At 36.6% G+C, this 9,530-nt stretch overlaps 1 protein-coding gene across 1 annotated transcript in view; it reads left to right on the top strand.

Annotated features, from left to right (window-relative positions):
• The first annotated feature begins 1,494 nt into the window (after positions 1–1,494).
• farp1 (FERM, RhoGEF (ARHGEF) and pleckstrin domain protein 1 (chondrocyte-derived)) overlaps positions 1,495–9,530 on the top strand; it is a 97,811-nt gene continuing 89,775 nt past the window's right edge. The window contains exon 1 of the mRNA XM_048197910.1: positions 1,495–1,723. The gene's annotated coding sequence lies outside the window, so the exon portion shown is untranslated. The remainder of the gene's footprint in view (positions 1,724–9,530) is intronic.

Below are 9,530 nucleotides of genomic sequence, written 5' to 3'. Positions count from 1 at the left end.
TAAATGTTTCGTTAGCATGATCATGTTGCTAATGTAATGTTAAATGTGGTTAAAGTTACCATCGGTTATTACTGTATTCATGGAGACAAGAGCCGTCGCTATTTTCATTATTAAACACTTGTAGTCTGTATAATGCATAAACACAACTTCATTCTTTATAAATCTCTCCAACAGTGTAGCATTAGCCGTTAGCCACGGAGCACAGCCTCAAATTCATTCGAAATCAAATGTAAACAATATAACAGTATACAATACTCACATAATCCGACGCATGCATGCCGCATGCATGACGAACACTTTGTAAAGATCCATTTGAGGGTTATATTAGCTGTGTAAACTTTGTTTATGTACTGTTCAAGGCAAGCGCGAGCTCCGTGGGCGTGGAGCACGAGAATTAAAGGGCCAGTAGCCCTGAATCAGCTCATTTATAATGATGCCCCAAAATAGGCAGTTAAAAAAATGTATTAAAAAAAATCTATGGGGTATTTTGAGCTAAAACTTCACAGACACATTCAGGGGACACCTTAGACTTATATTACATCTTTTTAAAAAAAGTTCTAGGGCACCTTTAAATGATCACTTTATAATTACGGTAGTGTCTATAGTATTTTGACAGCAATTTGGAAAAAAAAAAATAGTCCTGTCTGGGAGCAATGTGTTGGGAATTTATACATTTACTGAAATATCCTAATAATCCTAATCCGGTCCCACTTTATATTGGACGGCTTTAACTACTATGTCAAAACATTTAAATTAATGTTTTGATACAATGCACTCATGTACATGTTTTACGTTGTACTTTTTACAATTACCTGCATGTTATCATCTGTAATTTTTGTAATAGTTACACTATTAACCCTCATCTTCCCTTTTAAAACCCATCCTTAAACCAACCTATATCACTAATCCTGACCCTAACCTTACTTGTAACCTTTTTTTGCTTTAAGTACATAGTAATTAAATACACCTAATATAAAGTGTGACCCCTAATCTCTTTAATAATTTCTTATTAAAAGATCTCGGTGTATTGCATAAAATTACTGTAGTAATACTTGATATTTTTTGGACTGGAAGTGTTGCTTCCACAGCTTGGTGGCGCTGTTACTCATCACAGTTCTTTATAAGACTATAAACAGGATTTTATGTTCCTGAAAGATCTGAATTCTTTTTGATGTGCTACAGTTTTTTAAAGATGTTTTAAAAACGTTTTCTCACGATTATACGAACGTTAAGGGAACATTTAATGTTATCATTTTGCAGACATTATGGGAACGTTACTTATGAACGTTCTGAAACAAGTACGTTAGCTGATGAACGTCCAACTAAATCCCTCAGGAAAGAAATGAACGATATACAAAGTTTTCGTGCTAATAGTTTTGAGAACATTACTAAAGACCGGATAACTTTGAACAAACCCGCGGTTGATCAGGTAAAGTTTGAGTCCCCCGCCAGGTGTCGCTGTTCCCATCACAGCGCCCCATGAGGCTGTAGTGCGGGTGTTGGAGGCTGGAGGCGGTGTTTTATTGTATGAATTCAGTTCGGGATCAGTTCAGTCATGGCGTCCGGGAAGACGGTGGATTGCAGCGCTTCCCGCGAATAACCGCCGATAAACTGATTCATCGCGACTTCAGCCGCTGCTCTGCGTGATATTTTCGCGGAATATCATTTGACAACATAGTTACGCGTATATCCAGTCACAAGGAGTATTAATTCAGCGGTAAAGGTAAGATTCTGTCTTATTTTATTGGCTCGCAATAAACCGGCAGCAAATAAGAGTAACTATTAATCTTAAGATCGCTGGACACGCTGATATATTGTAGCGGTTTCCATGGTTACACGATTAAATCTCACGAGCAGCCGCTGCTGCCACGCGTCATATCGTACGTTTCCACATCAAAGATTTACTGTAGTGATTTACCATAGTGCTCTACTGTACTTTTACGTTTAACACAAATACTATGGTAATACCATGTTTTGTTGGATCTCTCAAAAAGTGCTGTGGCAGTACCATGGTATAGTGATAGTATCACCAATGTAGTTTATTTAAATGGCACTCCAAGAATGCATTGGTCCATGTCCAAAAACACAGTAGTACCTTTTTGTAATTGTGATACTATGGTAATACTATGGTTTTTGGACTTGTATTATAGCAAATATCTTGGTATTATTTGATTGCATCACTATACTATGGTATTACCACAATACAGTTTTGTAAGGGTCACATTGCTTTTCCCTCAGCCTGTTTTTTAACTAATGCAACACGGTTATGGGATAATTGATGTATGGAATTATCATAAATACCCCAAAACCAGGTGAAACCTCAGTATTGACCTTTTTTTCTTAATTGCATTAATTTTTCACTATAAATTCATAAGAGCTGCAGTCATGTATTTTAAGTGGGTGTGCAGGTAGTCAATTGGACATTATGGGCTTTCCTTGTCACATGAATTCTTGATGTAACACACACAAACACACACACACACACAGTCAATGCAGCTTAACCTACTAACATCTGAACCTCAGGGATTACTCGACTAACCTACATCCGCCGGCCGACTGGAAGCACTCGCCTCAGCACAGACTTTGAACGCCTTTTATATTATATTAGTATATTAAATATTATTTAATGTTTTTAGCATGTTTCCCAGGGTTGTGGGAGGTCAATAGATGGTTAGTAAAAAGAACCACTTAGTAGAGTAATAACACACCTTCTCATTTGAGGAACCATTCAATGACATACACAATGTAGTGTGCGTTTAGTACTTAATACTTAGGGTGCGTCTCAATCAGCTCCCTAGGTCGTGAATCAGTCACAAATCGTGTACACAAATTTTGGACATTGTTAAAGACCCTTGATCACTACACATTGGGACACTGATGGTGATGTGACAATCAGACAATGTCCTTATTGTACAGCGCCACTACCAACAGCAGAACTGATATTTTTCTGATGCTTTTTTAATGTTATTTAATACATTATGATACATACTTTGATTGTTACATAACTGCAACATTTTAGGTGTAAATTAATTATAAAGGTTCGCTAGATTATGTTCACTGCCTATTTAGCGACGTGTTTATTCTGAAATATAATTAAATAACAGTTTGTTTTTTCAAAACATCTATCTCGTCATGATGTGTATTGAGTTGGTTCGCAGTTAGCATTGATGCTCCTTGGTTTTCATGGTGCATTGTGGGACTTTTTAGGGAGCGAACGTTTCGCTGCACTAGAAGGATTTTGCGATTGATACAGCCCTTAAAATGGGCGACGTCCTGATCAGTGGACTGACTGCTGAACTAGGGAGCTGATTGAGACGCACCCTTAGTTTTGGCCGGTTGGTCACATCACTAATTCTCAGTATTGTTTGTAAATACTAGTATTTAGTAGGGCTGCACAATATTGATGTACAAAACAGAAATTGAATACTCAAATGTAAAATTAAAACTGCTTAGTCTTCACTGTATGAATTAAATAAACTTTGATTCTTATGAAATCTATAAAAGTTATTCAGTGAGTGAATTTCTCTTTGTTTTTTGTTGTTTGATTAACATTAAAGAGACAGACAGCAGCAGGTTCATTAGGCTGCTGTCACTTTAAGAGCTAATGCACAGATCCAATACACTGATGCACGGGTGTTTTCCTTCTCAAATGTTTACGGTCACTTAAAGGGTTAGTTCCCCCAAAAATGAAAATTATTCCACAATTTACTCACCCTCAAGCCATCCTATATGATCTTCTTTCTGACGAATACATTCAGAGTTGTATTGAAAAATATTCTGGCTCTTCCATGCTTTATAATGGGAGTGAATGGTGTTTTAGATTTTGAAGCCCAAAAAAGTGCATCCATCCATCATAAAAGTAATCCATACAGCTCCAGGGGGTTAATAAAGGCCTTCTGAAGTGAAGCAATGCATTTTTGTAAGAAGATATCCATATTTATAACTTTATAAACTGTAATCACTGGCTTCCGTAATGGCTGTACACAAGTCGAGTCCTGGCAGAAGAGTGACCTTTGACCCGATGTATGCTTAGGTAAAAGTATACGGAAGCCAGTGATTATAGTTTATAGTTATAAGTATGGATATTTTTCTTACCAAAACGCATCACTTCCCTTCAGAAGGCATTTATTAACCCCCTGATGCCGTATGGATTACTTTTATGATGGATGGATGCGCTTTTTTGGGCTTCAAAATCTAGGATACCATTCTCTCCTATTATAAAGCTTGGAAGAACCAGGATATTTTATAAATATTACTCCAATTGTTTGGTTGAAAGAATGAAGTCATATACACCCAGGATGGCTTGAGGGTGAGTAAATCATGGGATAATTCTCTTTTTTGGGCGAACTGTCCCTTTAAGACATAACTGACTGCTTATGTGAATACTCACCAAGACATGCATTTTGACATATTTTGTGTGTAAGGTGCAGAAGAGAACTGAATTTGAGATCACACGCTGTCTGAGAGGTGTGTGCGAGTACAGCATTGAGTTCTTTTCTGTGGCTTATTGCACTCTTTTTAACATTATGCATATCACATGTGCGTAACAGTCATGTGTCCAGTCTATTCTCTGCTATCTGCGTCAACCTAAAATTGTGACTTTACATAACTTTTTGAAGTATTAAAATCATTGTTATCGCAAGCCATTGCGATATGCATATCGCAATATGTACGTTTGCGATATTTCAATAATTCCAATATATTGTGCACTGCAGCCATAGTATTTAGAAAATATGATAGTGAAGCATATCCTCAGAATGTGTTTTGTGGAGTCTGGTCCTGGGCCAGTAATGTTGATTCGTGCGTTCAGATGTGTCCGTTGAATCTGTCTTTGCAAATCCTCTGTTTCACGGTGTTCGCCTCGCTGAACACATCTCTGGGAACTTTTTTAAGGCAAACATGTTGAAAGGCAGGTTAACTAGCTCAGCGAGCGTGAGTCTGGGAACGAACCCTCGAGTCGCTGCATGTATTGTGTTCCTCATTCACTTTTCTGTCTCTGTTTTCTGTGAAGGGTGTGTGTGTGTTTGTATAGGATGTAAAAAGAAAGATGTTTGTATGAGGGCGTTCAAATAAAGTAACTGTTTGGGAAGCCATAAAACACCCCTTTTTGTTTTAACCATGCATGTCCTTTGAAATGTGGCCTCTCCTTGATTGTTGACTTTCAAAACTGTTTTTCTGTCAGGTTGAGTTTCTAGTGAAGCAATGAAATTTGACTGAGTTGGTTTGCACTTTGGTTTTAATGAGACTTAAATTGCTCCAGAAGTACTTCCTGTTTCTAGATGTTTATATCTGAATGTGTGACTAACCTTCATTCTGTGCATTGCTTGCTTCCTACTTTGTGCTTCCTTTAAAGTAAAAGTTTCCAGACTGTGGCCTTTTTGCAGAGGTTTCCCTTTCACTTGTTTATCAGCATTCAGTGTGAGAGGTGTGCATGAGGAACTGCTAATGGCCAATTATAGAAAGACGAGCTGTCACAAATCACAGCGCTGCATCAGGACAGGATATAAAACATGCTTAAAACCACTCAGAATGTCACAGAAACACCCTAGCAACATCACTGAATACCCTAGCAACTACACAGCATTGAGCTGCAGCCACATAGCAACACCCTAGCAACATCCCAGCACACCCTAGCAACTATATAGCAATATGCTTAAACCACTCAGAATGCCTTAGCAACCATATAACATCCCAGAACACTTGTAGCAACAACAAAGCAATGTGCTTAAACCACTCTAAATGCCTTGGCAACATCCTATCAATATCTCAGAACACCCTAGCAACTACATAGCAAATTGCTTAAAACCACTCAGAATGCCTTAGCAACCACATAACATCCCAGAATGCAGAACACCATAGCAACAACATAGCAATGTGCTTAACCACTCAGAATGCCTTAGCAAACACATAGCAACATCCCAGAACACCCTAGCAACTACATAGCAATGAGCTTAAATCACTCATAATGCCTTAGCAACCACATAGCAACACCCTAGCATCCCAGAACACTCTAGCAACTACATAGCAATGTGCTTAAACCACTCAGAATGGCTTAGCAACCACATAACATCCCAGAACACCATAGCAACGATGTAGCAAAGTGCTCAAACCACTCTAAATGCCTTGGCAACATCCTAACAATATCTCAGAACATCATAGCAACTACATAGTGACATGCTTAAAACCTCTCAGAATGCCTTAGCAAACACAACATCCCAGAACACCCTAGCAACTACATAGCAAAATGCTTAAAACTATGCAGAATGCCTTAGCAACCACATAACATCCCAGAACACCATAGCAACTACAAATGAGTTTAAATCACTCATAATGCCTTAGCAACCACATAGCAACACCCTAACAACATCCCAGAACACAGTAGCAGCTACATAGCAATGAGCTCAAACCACTCATAATGCTTAACAACGACATAACATCCCAGAACACCATAGCAACAACATAGCAATGAGCTTAAACCATTCAGAGTGCCTGAGCAACCACACAACATCCCAGAACACCATAGCAACAATGTAGCAATGTGCTTAAACCAATCAGAATGCCTTAGCAACCATATAGCAACACACTATAGCAACACCAACATCCCAGAACACACTAGCAGCTACATAGCAATGTGCTCAAACCACTCATAATGCCTTAGCAGCTACATAGCAACACACTAGAAACATCCCAGAACACCCTAGCAACAACATAGCAATGTGCTTAAACTTCTCTAAATGCCTTGGCAACATCCTAGCAATATCTCAGAACACCCTAGCAACTACATAGTGGCATGCTTAAAAACCACTCATAGTGCCTTAGCAACCACAGAGCAACACCCTGACACCCACATAGCAATGTGCTTAATAGCACAAAACCTTAGCGACCACATAGAACACCATAGCAGCTGCATAGCAACGCCCTGGTGACCACCAGAATGTCCTGGCAGCCATCCAAACCGCCTAGCAACAATCCTTAATGCCACTCAGATGCAACCTCATAGCAAACCTCTGAAAATTTCATTGTAATTTGTAATATTGTTCCTTGATACTCTAGAATAGATTGTGTTTCACTGACATTGAACAGCTCTTAGTACGGCTGATCTGATCTACACACAGTTATGGGAACGTGATCCCTTGTCTTTATGTTAGTACGATTTCCTTTGGGAAACATTATGTGTTCTGAGACATGAGAAAACATAAATGAAGCTCCTCTGAGATGACATTTCCAGAAGCTGGAGTGTGAGAAAGTCGTGTTGAATCTTCTGGCAAAAGAAGGTCAACCTGTTGAACCAGTAACAGTGCAGTTCTTGTCATGTGCCTTTCAAACTATAAACCAGATTAGTGCATAGTTAAAATGCAAGCTTTACCCAAGCTTCTCTGTTTTTTTCCTTTTATAATTCCTGCAAATTTCCAAGAGGAGCTGTTAAAAAATGGGTGAACTAAATATAGCACAAGGAAGATTAAAGATAATGACCATGCATTTGTCATTATGTTTCTGTAAGTGGGTTTTAATAGCTCTGGTTTGAATGGGAATCCAGTTTTTTATAGGAGTTTGTCAGTATATTCGGCCCTACTGTGTGTTTTCATTGTTCTCGTGTTCCGTCTCTGCGTAATTAACGGGCCGCTCCTGTAAAGTGAGGGTTTGCTAATAGAGCTGCAGACGTTCAGTGGTTAACTCATAAATTAGATGCTGAAGACTCTGTCCTGAGCGAGTGGGTTTTGGGCGGGTAATGAAACTGCTAGCCGAGGGGGATTAAAGGTCCCAGAGGAGCCGCTTCTCAATTACTCATTCAGTTTAAATGCGTGTAACCAGTAACTTCGGCCCTGGACAGGAAAGAATGGGCCCCTTTATTACGGTGTTTGTGATTGTGGACGGCCCCTGAAGACTTCATGGGAGCCTGTTGGTCTTTTTAGTGTCTATTATTCTTGCTCCATTTCTTTTATTCCTTTCTTTTAAGTCAGTCCTTTTTTTTCCTTTTTTTTTTTGCTTTTGTCAGTCATTATTAACCAATACCTGGCTGTATTGTTTGTTGATAACCGTGCACAATTGGTCTGTGTTAGTGATAAATGTGCTACACATGGTACACATGGCAAGTTTTGATATTTTGCTAACTACCCTTGTTTGGTTGAGTATAGTTGTTAGTGATGTACTGATATATCAGTCAAACAGATTAATCAGCCAATATTTGGCCAATTAACGGTAGCCTATTTGTATAACTAACCCATGTGTGAGTTCAAAAATCAACCTTGTAAGTGGATAATACACTTAAAATAAACTCTTTGTTCAGAAAGTTCAAAGTTGTAAAAGTAAATTGTGTTATAAAGTTATTTATTATTATTTATTTATTTATTTATTAATAAATATATATTTTTATTAATTAGAGTAAATTGTGTAAAATAAGTTATTTTTGTTATTTATATTTATTAATCTAAATAATAAATAAATAATTAAACATGCTTTTTTAAGTAAATTATGTAAAATAAGTAGTTTTTATTTTTATTTTTTTTAAATACATGTTTTAAGTAAATTTTGTAAAATAAGTTAGAAATAAAATAAAAATAAAAACAATAATATATTTAATAATCTAAATAATAAATAAACATGTTTTTTAAGTAAATTATGTAAAATAAGTTGTTGTTATTTTTTTTATTTTAAAATACATATTTTAAGTAAATTTTGTAAAACAAGTTAGAAATAAAATAAAAAACAATAATTTAATAATATAAATAATAAAAAATTAAACATGCTTTTAAAGTAAATTGTGTAAAATAATTAGATTTTATTATATTTATAATATATTTACTTTAGATTAATAAATAAATATTTATTATTTATTAATAAATAATATAGTTCGTTTTTATTAAAGAAATTGTGTAAAATACGTTTATTTTATTTTTTTATAATTGTTAAAAAAATAGATTGTTTTTATTATTCCTTTTATTTCTTTTTATATTTATTTATTATTTAGATTAATAAAAACATGTTTACTTTTTTATCAAGTAAATTGTGTAAAATAAGTTATTTTTAATTATTTTTATATTGAATTCAATTTTATGTTGGTATGCTATACTAGTTATCATGCTAGCCCTAAAAACTACTTCCAAATATTATACACCATCATTTTCTGTATCTCCTTTCATCATCTCTATCGCCGTCCTTTGTCAAACTGCAGATGGAATAAAATCTTCCATCACAGGTATGCCCATGTCATGTGTTTGTTACAGTGAACATCTCACGCTTCCTCATTCCCTCGATGAACAAAGCCTTGTAAATGTCTGATAAGCTCTATTGATCAGCCCTTAACCTCATTAACATCACATCCACTGGATCTACTGTAGTCACTGACATAATACCACAGGATAGAATCCCAAACACAGTGGGATCAGTGATGTATGGTTGAGGAGATTCCAGTGCTGGGGTGGGGGGTGGTTCTGACTGTGTAAATGCAGAAACCCCCTCATGTTTGTTAACCTGTTGTGACTTGTCTGTAGCACACATCTGAGTGCCGGTGAAGAATGGAATTCTTCAGC

This window comes from Megalobrama amblycephala, linkage group LG7 (genome assembly GCF_018812025.1).
Source record: "Megalobrama amblycephala isolate DHTTF-2021 linkage group LG7, ASM1881202v1, whole genome shotgun sequence".
Classification (NCBI taxonomy): domain Eukaryota; kingdom Metazoa; phylum Chordata; class Actinopteri; order Cypriniformes; family Xenocyprididae; genus Megalobrama; species Megalobrama amblycephala.
This window is presented reverse-complemented; position numbering and strand designations above follow the sequence as displayed.